This window comes from Arachis ipaensis, chromosome B2 (genome assembly GCF_059453495.1).
Source record: "Arachis ipaensis isolate K30076 ecotype BB chromosome B2, ASM5945349v1, whole genome shotgun sequence".
In the NCBI taxonomy this organism is placed as follows: Eukaryota; Viridiplantae; Streptophyta; class Magnoliopsida; order Fabales; family Fabaceae; genus Arachis; species Arachis ipaensis.
In genome coordinates this window covers 84,764,972-84,776,518 of record NC_142437.1, presented here as the reverse complement: position 1 = coordinate 84,776,518, position 11,547 = coordinate 84,764,972, and the positions used below count along the sequence as shown (strand labels likewise).

The following is an 11,547-nucleotide window of genomic DNA, read 5'->3' as shown; positions in this document are numbered from 1 at the left end:
CGAGCATCATCTCTTCTTATGAACATTTAAACCAAGGGATTGGGAATTTGTTTGTTTTTAGAGAGAATTGGTGAGCCAAGGGATTGGGATCCAATCATATAAGATTGCCAAGCAAAATTCAATGAATGCATTGGTTGAGGAAGGGATAAAAGTTGTTTTGATTCGGAGATCTCAATATCTCCTAACACCCAATGAACTCCCCATTTCTGATTTACCACTTTCTCTTTACATTCTGCAATTAAATTCATGCAATCACCCCCATCCCTTTTAATTTCAGCAATTTAGCTTCTCGCTCTTTAATTCATGCAATTTTACATTCCGCAATTCTCATCTAAATCTTGATTCCGCTCAACTAGAACATACTTCTAATCCGAATTGCTCACTCAACCAATCCTTGTGGGATTCGACCTCACTCTATTGTGAGTTTTTACTTGACGATAACCGGTGCACTTGCCGGAAGGAATTTTGCCGATCGTGCAATTTCCTAAATCGTAGCATAACAAGTTTATGCAAGCATCATCCAGCCCAACTTTCTGTTCGTTGGATCCTTACGCCGATATATATATCACGCGGCCGCGTGGGTCACGCGGTCGCATGGGTGGTGTTTTTCGCGATATGACGCGATCGCATGAGGCACGCGGTCGCGTCGTGCAACCTTTTTTTTTTTATATTCATGAAAAATGCAGAATGCAATGACTATCATGAATGCTTATGCATGATTCCTGGTTTAATAAATAAAAAGGAAAAATGAAAGCAATTAACAAGAAATAAGTTGAAAAAGAGGCGACCATACCATGGTGGGCTGTCTCCCACCTAGCACTTTTAGTTAAAGTCCTTAAGTTGGACATTGGAAGAGTATCCTGTTATGGTGGCTTGTGTTTAAATTCGTCCAAAAATTTTCACCAGTGCTTGGAATGCCAATAGCCTTCGGGGTCCCAAACTAGGCATGTAAAGCTTCTGCGCAGCTTTAAACAGATATCTAGCCTCCCGGGATGACGAATGTCAGAACATAATCTATGATCCCAAGCTGTGTTTTTAGATCTGCCTTTGTTTTGATTTGTAAGTTTCCATTCGGGCGGGTTAAAGAGTAGAATCTCACCGTGGCGACCAAACGTTCTCTGTGATCCATGCAATTGAGCATGATACCAATCCGTGTACTTCGAGGTGAAGCGTGGAACCTTATTAAACCTGGTGCACCAGCTCTGAATACGAGCCAATTCCCTTTTACTCTTAAAGCCGCAGAGAGCTCTAAGCTGGCCATCTGTTTCAAGCAAACCATATTCAAGTGAATAAGTAAAATTATAAGTTAAGGATTGTACCCACTTGAAGCTTGTATTGGGTGGTAATGGCCTTGGGATAGGTGTTTTTGGTGGTTCTGCAAGTTCCGTTTCCTTGTGTTCTTCTGTGAATTCTTCCACTTCCTTGCAAAGATCTTCAATTGTATCTGTGTCCTGGTCAAAGTCTTCTATGTCTTCCCCATCACTCGAGTCATAGATTGGAGGTTGAGAGAAATCTACCTCCGCATCATCTTCATATTCACTTGGGGAAGATTCTTCGATCTCAGAGAATTCTCTTGCGGACGCAAGTTCATCACTAGGAGCACTAGACTTGTGACTATCATCTTCAAGGAAATTTGCTTCTTGGATTATTCCGTCTGATTCTTCGTAAACGACTTGCCTTGGAGATTGTACAGTATCCTCCTTAGCATCAACTGTAGTGTCTTGGACGGAGTTTTCTTCAATTCTGTATTCCCAAGGAAGTTCAGCATCGCCTAGATCTTCAACCAATTCTTCTTCTTGAACAATGATAGCTTCTTCGACTTGTTCTAGTACGAATTCATTTTCTGTCTTGTCCACTGGAGTCTCTAGTATTTCTTTCATGCTACACTCTTCATCGGGCTGTTCACATGGAGCTGTGGTTGATCCTTGTATATTTGAGCGCCTAGTGGCCCATTGAATTAGTGCTTGCTCCAGTTGTTGAATGGTTGTTTGAAATTTAATCATTGTTTCTTTCAGGCGATCCTTTGCTTCGCGGTTTGCCAGACTTGGACATGATACAAAGGAAAGTGGTGATGATTGGGAACGATTGGATTGATATTGGGGTAAGGAAGGATCATATGATGGCGAATGGTGAAGAGAAGCTTGTGAGTGTGGTGGTTCGAGGTTATGTTGAAAGGATGGTTCATATGCACGGGGTGGGGCTTGTTGGTAGTTACAAGGTTGTCCACCATGTCTTTCAGCTGGGTATGCATGGTAGAATGGTCTCTGTCCAGGATATCTCGGAGGGTGTTGCCGCCAAAAGGGTTGATTAGATCCTCTTGGTTCCATCCATCCTTGATTGGTCTGACCTTGATGCACATTCCTGCTGTAACGTCTATTTCCTTTAACAATATTAGAACCAAACTCAAAGCGAGAGGGGTGAGAGTTTATAGTAGCAAATAAAGAAAAAAGGAAAAACAACAATAAATAAACAAGCAAAAGAAAAATATTTACAATAACCAATAATAAGGCACACGTTAGCAGTTCCCTGGCAACGGCGCCATTTTGACGTCGAGTTTTCTACCAGTAAAGAAATTCATAGAAACGGTTGCGTTGTAGATATAGTTTCTAAACCGGCAAAAATCCCTTCGTACAAACGTGTTGGGTGTCACAAGTAACAAACCCCTTAAAAATTGTTAACCGAGTATTCAAACCTCGGGTCGTCTTCTCAAGGAACTGCGAGGAAGTATGTTCTTATTATTGGCTATAAAGGTTGTAATCGGGGTTTAGAAGGTGAGAAGCAAGTGATTTAAATGACGAATGAATTAATTGGCAAGTAAAAATAAATAATAACTATATAACAACTTTTGGCAAGATAAGGGAAATTAGAAGTCCAACTTAGTTATCCTTCTCAACAATAATGAAAGTTGTATCTTAATTCCACTTGGTCAACCTTTACCAGAGCAAAGGAAAGTTAAGGGACTAATTAAATTGACCTTTGAATCCTAATTATTTCCTAAGAAAAGGTTGGGATTAATTAAGTTCAACTCAATTAGCAAGGTAACGATTATCAATTATGTTGAGTTTAATAACTGTTGAGTTACTAAATTTTTAACCAAAACCAAAAGGGGAAAAAGTAAATTGCTGAAATAATAAAAGTGTCCTTAGATGGGAAGTAATGGCAACTCAAATCAAAGAGAATAATCATAAACTGAAAATACCTCAAATTATCATTAATTCAATTAGAAATCTGAAACATGGAATAATTCGTAAATTATAATAATCAATTCAAATGTTGGAATAAATAAATAAAAGTAAAACTAAAAGAACATTAAACCTGGATCCAGAGTTACTCTTAAAACAAGAAGAAATCCTAAATCCTAAAAGAGAGAGAGAGAAGATCTCCCTCTCAACTAAATCTAAATCATTGAAAGGTGAAAATATGCGAGCTCTCTTTGAATGGAAGGGAAATAAAGGTAATTAAAATAATTAATTTTTAAAGCCTAGAAATCATGTTTTTCATTATATGACATAATAAGGAAGGGAAAGTAAAACTATGCAATTAATGTGAATAAGTAGGTGAAGAGTTGAATAAATCACTCTAATTAAGCACAAAAGAACTCATGAAATATGGGTTTATCAGCGACCACGTCGCTGACGCGACCGCGTCATTTGGGGAACATGCCTCCTACGCGTCCGCGTCACCGACGCGGACGCGTGACCTAAAAATCGACGTAAAAAAGGGTGCATGGCCGAAAGTTGTGCTAGAGTGGTGCTGGAATGGCGCTGGACGCACAGTCCCTACCACGCGAACGCGTGCCCCACGCGTCTGCGTCACATCCCAATATTGGCCACCCACGCGATCGCGTCAACCACGCGACCGCGTCACCTTGGAATTTGGCAATAATGAGTTTTGAACAGAGAGTTGTGCGAGCGCGAGGCTGCCCTCGCGCCAGTAGCACAAAACGAGTCACGCGTCCGTATGATCGACGCGACCGCGTCGACTCATCTAAGTGCCTTCCACGCGAACGCGTAACCCACGCGTCCGCGTCGCTTGCGCCGCACAACTTAACCTAATCTGCCAAAATATCTTATCTTTTTCTTCCCCAAATCCTACTTTTTTTTCCCTCCGTATTTCTTCCTTCTTCTTTCTTTCTTACTCTCTACTTTTTCTCTCTCTCACCACCATTATCAAGGGTTTTCTTTTCTTCTTCCCTCTTTACTTTTCTATTCTTCTTCTTAATTTATGTTTTCTTCTTCTTTTCTTTTTCTTTTTACTTGCATTATCCATGTTTTCTTTTTCTTTTTTTTTCTTTTGATTGGTGTTAGATATTTAGTAGGGTTATTATTATTCCTTATGTTTGCTTGTGGATTGTTAAAAACTTGTTTGGCAATTATTTGTTAATTTTTAAGCGTTGCTTGCATGATCAATTTAATACTTTCAATAGCTTATTTACCATGCATGCTATATATTTGTGAAAACGCCCGTATGGCATTGTGCACTATTTTTGGATTTCTTTTATCCTACTACTCTAAATGCTTGCTTTTCACAAAACCCTTTTTTATATTTTCTTAATTTAATATAATTGTTGTTACAAATAGGTTATTAGTTTGAAAGGCTTGGTAATCTAACATGGACATTGAATGCTTGATCTATGTTACTCATGCCTTTGCCTGGATGCTAATAAACACCTTGCATTTAATTGTCATCATATGCACTTCCTATATTTCCATTTATGATTTTTCACATGTAGTCATGACCATGTGTTAACATCATTTACCTTTTAATGTGCATTAATTACCACCTTTTCCGTTCTCTTCCTTGCTCTATCCCTTGACATTTTGACATACTTTCTCTTTTCTCCCTTTTAGGATGGCCACCAAGAAAGGCAAGGAGAAAGCTACACCCAAACCTCCAACAAGAAGAGGAACAAAGAGAGCATTAGTGGCAGAGCCATCTTCGACTGCAGTTAAGCCCTCAATAAAAAGAATTAAGAGGGTTATAAAGGTTGATGAAAAGGAAAAAGCCTTCCCAGCAAAGGACACTGCGCGATTTCCTAATCGCTTCTGTGAGCAGATGTTCCCCATCCTGGCAGAAAGGAGTTACAACAACGAATACCTTCTTATCCTCCCGACCCGTATTGCTGAATTTGTTGAGCCACAAATTGCACAAAGACAATGGGGTTTCCTACAGAGACAGCCACGGCAGGTTAATCTTTCTTGGGTAGTGGTGTTTTACTCCAATTTCCACCTGCCAACCCTGCAGTTTGTCTATGTCCGACAGAAGCAAGTCCCCATTACAGAAGAGGCCATTCAACGAGCTTTAGTTCTTCCCCCTACTCCAGAAGGACTGGACGCATTTCAAGAAGCCGCACTCAAGCGCCAGATGTACCAATTTGATTGGGACATTGTTCTCAGAGTTATCGCACTACCTGGCAGCAGATGGATTTATGGATACCATCGTTCCCGTCCTAAGGGAATATCGGCTTCCGCACTAACCTTGGAGGCTCGCGTATGGGCACAGATCATGTCCCATTATGTCTTTTCGAGCACTCACGAGTCCTCCTTCACTGCAGACATGGCCGTTCTCCTGTGGTGCATCCTTATAGACCAGCCTCTGAACCTACCAAGACACATCCGGAATGCCATGGGACACGTACAAATTGCGGACAACTTACCTTTATCCGCCTTGGTCTCAGATCTTGTCTCAACAGCCAGAGTATCCTACAGAGCTGGGGATACCAAAGCCAGGCTTCCACGGGATGATCAGTATGTCCCTAATGGAAAATATATCAGATCTCCAGCCGTAACTACAAGCCAACCCACTGAACCGGCTGAAGAGATTCCTCCTTCAACACCACAAGCACCTACAACAAACTAACTGCTCCATCAGATACTTGAAAGGTTGGATCGGCAGGAACACAAAGCAGAGCTAAGAGAGCGCCGTAACAAGCGCCGATTCACATACCTCAAGGAGCTACTTAAGGGAAAATACAGAGACTCAGACACCCCAGACTCCACTTCCTTTACCATCACAGGGAGCCATGATGGTCCCGACTGTGGAGATACTGCTACCAGCCCACCTTTGTTCCTGACAGATGGCACCGAGGATGGTGCCAAGCCTTAAGTGTGGGGAGGTCGGTCAGTACCTGACTTCCGGAGATAAATTCTCTTCCCTAACACCAATAAAATAGGATATTTAGTTAGTTTTTCTTTTGTAGAATAGGATAGATTGCATAGTAATAGATTAGTTGCATGCATGTTCTACTTGATTGAAAAAAACAATAAGTTTCTTCTAAGACCCTATTTTTAGAACAAAATTTCACTAATTTTAATCAAAACTTTTATGTTAAATTTGCTTGAAGTTGTATTTGAAACATGATTTTTGAGCTAAAGAACACACAACCTGTGAGATTTGAGCCTTTATACATGGTTACATTATTTAACCATAATTATTTTGTTCTTGTGTGTTTACTTCTCTATAATTGTAATCTATATTTTGTTTCATCCTATACGTCCAATGTTTAATATATTTATATGCTTGCATATGATTGAGGCCATTATTTGTTTAGCTCACTTATCCAAATTAAGCCTACCCCTTAAGTTACCTTTGTTAGCCACTTTGAGCCTTTAAATCCCATTTGTTCTGTATTTTACCACATCACTAGCCTTAAGCGGGAAAATAATTATATATCCCAATTGAATCTTTAGTTAGCTTAAGATAGAATTGTGTGTTAATTGATTATGGAAAAATTGTGGGAACAAAAGATAATAAGAAAATGTGTCATGATAATATAATGGAAATTTGGGTGCCTACTCATGTTAAACTATAAAAATTAAAAATCTATGTGCATTGATAAACTACATTTATATTTATGATTCAAAAAAAAAAAAGATCCAAAAATATTCAATAATTAAATAAGGGGACAAAATTACCCCAATGTTAACTTAAGAATTCAAAGATCAATGCATGTATGATAAAATTAAAATAAAAGTTGATACATGAGTAAGGAATGTAAAAAGGAAATTTTGGGTAGCTAAGTGTGAAATTTAAGCTATAAAGAATATATATATGTGCTAGGTGAAAGCTTGGGTTAATTAAAGATTCAATTTATAAGCTTACTTAGCCATATATATGTACCTTTACCCATACCTTGGCCCCATTACAACCTTGAAAAGACCTCATGATGTTTGCATTGGTATATTAATTGTTGTTGATTGGTTAGGTGAAGAACAAAAATTAGAAAGCATGATTAGAGAAGGATAGAGTGATTACCTTATACACTAGAGAGATTAGAGCATACATACATCATCAGTGAGGGTTCAATGCTTAAGTTCTATGTTCCCTGCTTTCATGAGCTACCTTCTTGCATTTTTATCTGTTCTTACTATATAAGAATTGAATTAGTGGAATTTGATCTGTGATTGTCTTGAAGAGCTTATTTACTTTTGACCAAGTGGACAAGAATCATATAGTTGCATTCACATATATAGGTTGCATTGCATTGCATGATTTTTACATGTTCCTACTCATTTATTTTATCTCCTTCAACTAAGCATGAGGACATGCTAATATCCAAGTGTGGGGAGGTTGATAAACCATTATTTTATGGTTTATATTGTGCTTAATTATGTGGTTTTATCAAATCTTTACCCACTTATTCATATGATTAGCATGCATTTACAATTCCTTCCCAAAATTACTTAATGGTTGAAAACTTGCTTCCTAGAGACTTTTTATTATATATTTTAATTCTCCTTTATTCCATTCGATGCCGTGATCTGTGTGTTAAGTGTTTCAGGTTTTATAGGGCATGAATGACTCGGAGATTGGAAAGGAGGCTTGCTAAAATGGAAGGAACACAAGAAATGGAGGAGATAACCAGCGAGAAGTGACGCGGACGCATGGTTCACGCGACCGCGCAAAATAGAGGAAATTGCAGTGACGCGGACGCATGGCTCACGCGACTGCGCGGATTGGAAACTGCACAAGTGATGCGAAGGTGTGGACGACGCGCATGCGTGGCAAGGCAGGACGCTGGATGATGCGAACGCGTGGATGACGCGATCGCGTGACGTGCGCGATGTACAGAATCTGCAGAATTCACTGGGGGCAATTTTGGGCCCTGTTTTGACCCAGTTTTTGTCCCAAAAAAGCAGATTAGAGCCAGGGAACATGCAGAGACCAGATGACAACATTCATTCGGTATAATTTTAGTTTTTAGATCTGATTTTACTCCTCCTCTAGGTTTTCTCTCTACACATTCATAGTTCTTAGTATTTTGATTTCATCGCTTTTTGGATTGGGATATTGAGAAGAGTTATTACCTTCGTCAAGACTTCACCATTCTAGTTTGTTTCCTTACTTGTCACTTACTCTTTCATATCCTTATTTTACTCAGAATTATTATTGGATTATTTTTATAATTTAATAATACAAGAACTATTTCTATTTTAATTGATCCTTTTGATTATTATTTATCATGTCATTCAATATTTTCCTTTTCTATTTCATGGATTTTACATTCATAATGAGCGAGTAGTTCCATAACTTGATTGGGAGTTGATTGAAAGGAGGACCTTGAGTTGGATGCTCAAGAGTGAAATTATAATTGGGATTCGCATTGGGTCGCCATCTAATTACTGACACTAATCCTTCCCAAGGGAGAGGATTAGAACTTGTGAATAGAAACTGACTTCCAACTTGCTTGACTTTCCTTTATCCAGTAAAGGATAACTAAGCAGACAACCTTCAATTATTAATTGATCTTGAGAGAACTCCATCAAGGATAGGGCTTCCAACTAATCTACTCCCAGTCAAGGTTTTTATTTAAATTACATAAATTCTCTGATTTAATTTCCTGTTTATCAACTCAAACAATTTCTTGTAAAACATCTGATTAATAAAATAGCATACCTTTCTGTAACTCGTTGGGAGACGACCTGGGATTCATACCTCCAGTATTTTAATTTTAAATTTTGTGACAACCCTTCTAAATTGATAAGTGGATTTTTGGTTAGTTAAGAACTGTACTTGCAACGTATCTTATAACAATTTCTTAACTCTCCAATTTTTGCCACGTCAATGACCAAGGATCATCGTAAGAGATACGGAAGATGAATGTGGAAGTGCTTGATATGCCATGAGCCGAAAGGCTGTAATTGTTAATGAATTGGCTGATTATGGATTGTATTATGAGCCGAATGGTTGAGATATTGCCGAGTTACGGCTGAGCTATTATGGAATTATGCCTGAGTATGATTGCATATACGCTTATTGAATGAAATGTGAATGTTGCACTTTCACTATCTGAGATACGAGTTTCCCTGGGAGAAAGTAGTGGCTAGCCACCATGTGCCCCAGGTGGAGACTCGATACTCTGCTAACCCTATGTCGTAAGTGTGGCCGGACACTGTGAAAGTTCCGGATGAGCTCGCCCCCATGAATATACACCAGTGAGGGTGTTGGATATGAATTATGATTTATGTTGAGTATAACTCGATTTGGGGATGCACGACGGAGGGACAGTCTAATGGTTCGCTACCAGGACTTGTCGGATTGGCTTTATAACAGACAGATGAGACTCATCAGCCATTATGTTAGGTATTCATCATGTGCATATTATGTGAATTGTTTGGAATTGCCTAATTGACTGCATATTACCTGCTAATTGTCTAAATGTCATATCTGCTCCTAATATATATATATATATATATATATATATATATATATATATATATATATCCTTGTTTGATATAACTGTGTTTACCATATTATACTACTGCTGGCGGTTGGGAGGTCTGCAGGAATTGGAAAGGGGAAATATTAGTTAGACTGAAGATCCTTAGTCAGTTGCCATTTATGGTTTAGCCTGTTTATAAGCTTTGATTCATTTGGTGGAAGTTCTAGGATTGCCTTTGGCTTTCTCAGGACATTACATGTTAGATATGTGGGCACTGTTACCATACCGAGAACCTCTGATTCTCACCCATGCGGATTTTGTGGTTTTCAGATGCAGGACGTGAGGCTTCACGCTGAGGCATGCTGGAGACTTCTGGATTAGCGAAGATTATTGGTTCTCGGGACTTTACTTTGGTTTTATGTTTTCACTTAGGTATTTTTATCTCCACTATATAATGTATATAAATATACTATTTTGACTCCTCTTAGAGGTTATTTTGGAGAATAGGTTTTGTATTTCGCCCTTTGGGTTCCTTGCTATATATATATATATATATATATATATATATATATATATATATATATATATATATATATATATATATATTTGTATATCCTTCTATGCTCGGACCGGTTATCTTCGCAACCGGATATTGAGTTTTGGATATTTGTGTTTTTGGCACTCTTTGAATATATTCTTGCGTTAGCTTATCCTTTGTCCGTTACGTTATTTTACCGATCAGAGTGTTGCGCTTTTCGAGTTACGATTTTGTTTTGCCCTTTTTCTTCAAAGGCTCCTAGTTATAAACATCTTTCACAATACTACAATTACTAAATTTTACTTTTAGAGGTCGTAATACCTCGCCACCTCTGTCTTATGACTTAAGCATAAGGCTCTGTGTGGCAGGGTGTTACATTATGGTATCAGAGCAGTTCATTCCTATAGAGCCTGAGGGATGGACTAACTATGCTTCTGTGTATTTTCTGTATATGTGTTTATGTGCTATTAGAATATCTAATTGATATACCCGGCATAAATATTCATGAGCATGCATTTGGGACTTTGAAGCACTAGACTTCCGATATTGAAACTGATCAACTTGATATCAATTGTTTTGTGTGTATAGGAACCAGATAGCGCCTCGTGGACGTGGTCAAGGTTGTGGGAGAGGTCGTACTAGTACTCAGGGACCGGGAGCCAACCCAAATAACCCAGTAGATTTTATGGAGGCATTGGAGAATATGGCTGCTGCTATACAGGCCACCGCTGCGGCCCTTGGGCTACAGATGAACAACCATGGCAATGACGGAAGTGGAGCTCAGGGCCCAATGACATTGGCAACCTTCTTGAAGGTTAATCCACCCACGTTCAAGGGAACTACCAACCCGACTGAAGCCGATACCTGGTTTCAGGCTATGGAGTGAGCACTGCAAGCACAGTTGGTACCTGAAGAGCAGTGTGTTGAATTTGCTACCTATCTGCTCACTGGGGAAGTATCGCATTGGTGGCAAAGAGTCTAACGCCTCCTACAGCAGGGTGATGACCCTATCACTTGGGATGCCTTCCAGGTGGAATTCTATAAGAAGTACCTTCCAAATTCTGCCAGGACGGCCAAGAAACTTGAGTTACTGCAGCTGAAGCAGGGTGCTATGTCCGTATCTGAGTATACTGAAAAGTTTGAGGAGCTATTCAGGTTTTCCTGTATGTGTCAGGGAGCTCCGGGAGACTTTGAGGAATGGAAGTGCATTAAGTATGAAAGAGAACTCTGGAGCGATATCTTTAGCTTAGTGGGACCAATGGAGATCAGAACTTTCTCAGAGTTGGTGAACAAGAGCATGGTTGCTGAAGAGGGTGAGGAAGGCGGCTGCGGAGAGAGGAAGCCATAG

The 11,547-nt window shown here is 39.2% G+C and overlaps 1 pseudogene; it reads left to right on the top strand.

The window, feature by feature from the left end:
- Positions 1–4,851: 4,851 nt before the first annotated feature.
- Positions 4,852–11,547, top strand: LOC148574664 (uncharacterized; annotated as a pseudogene).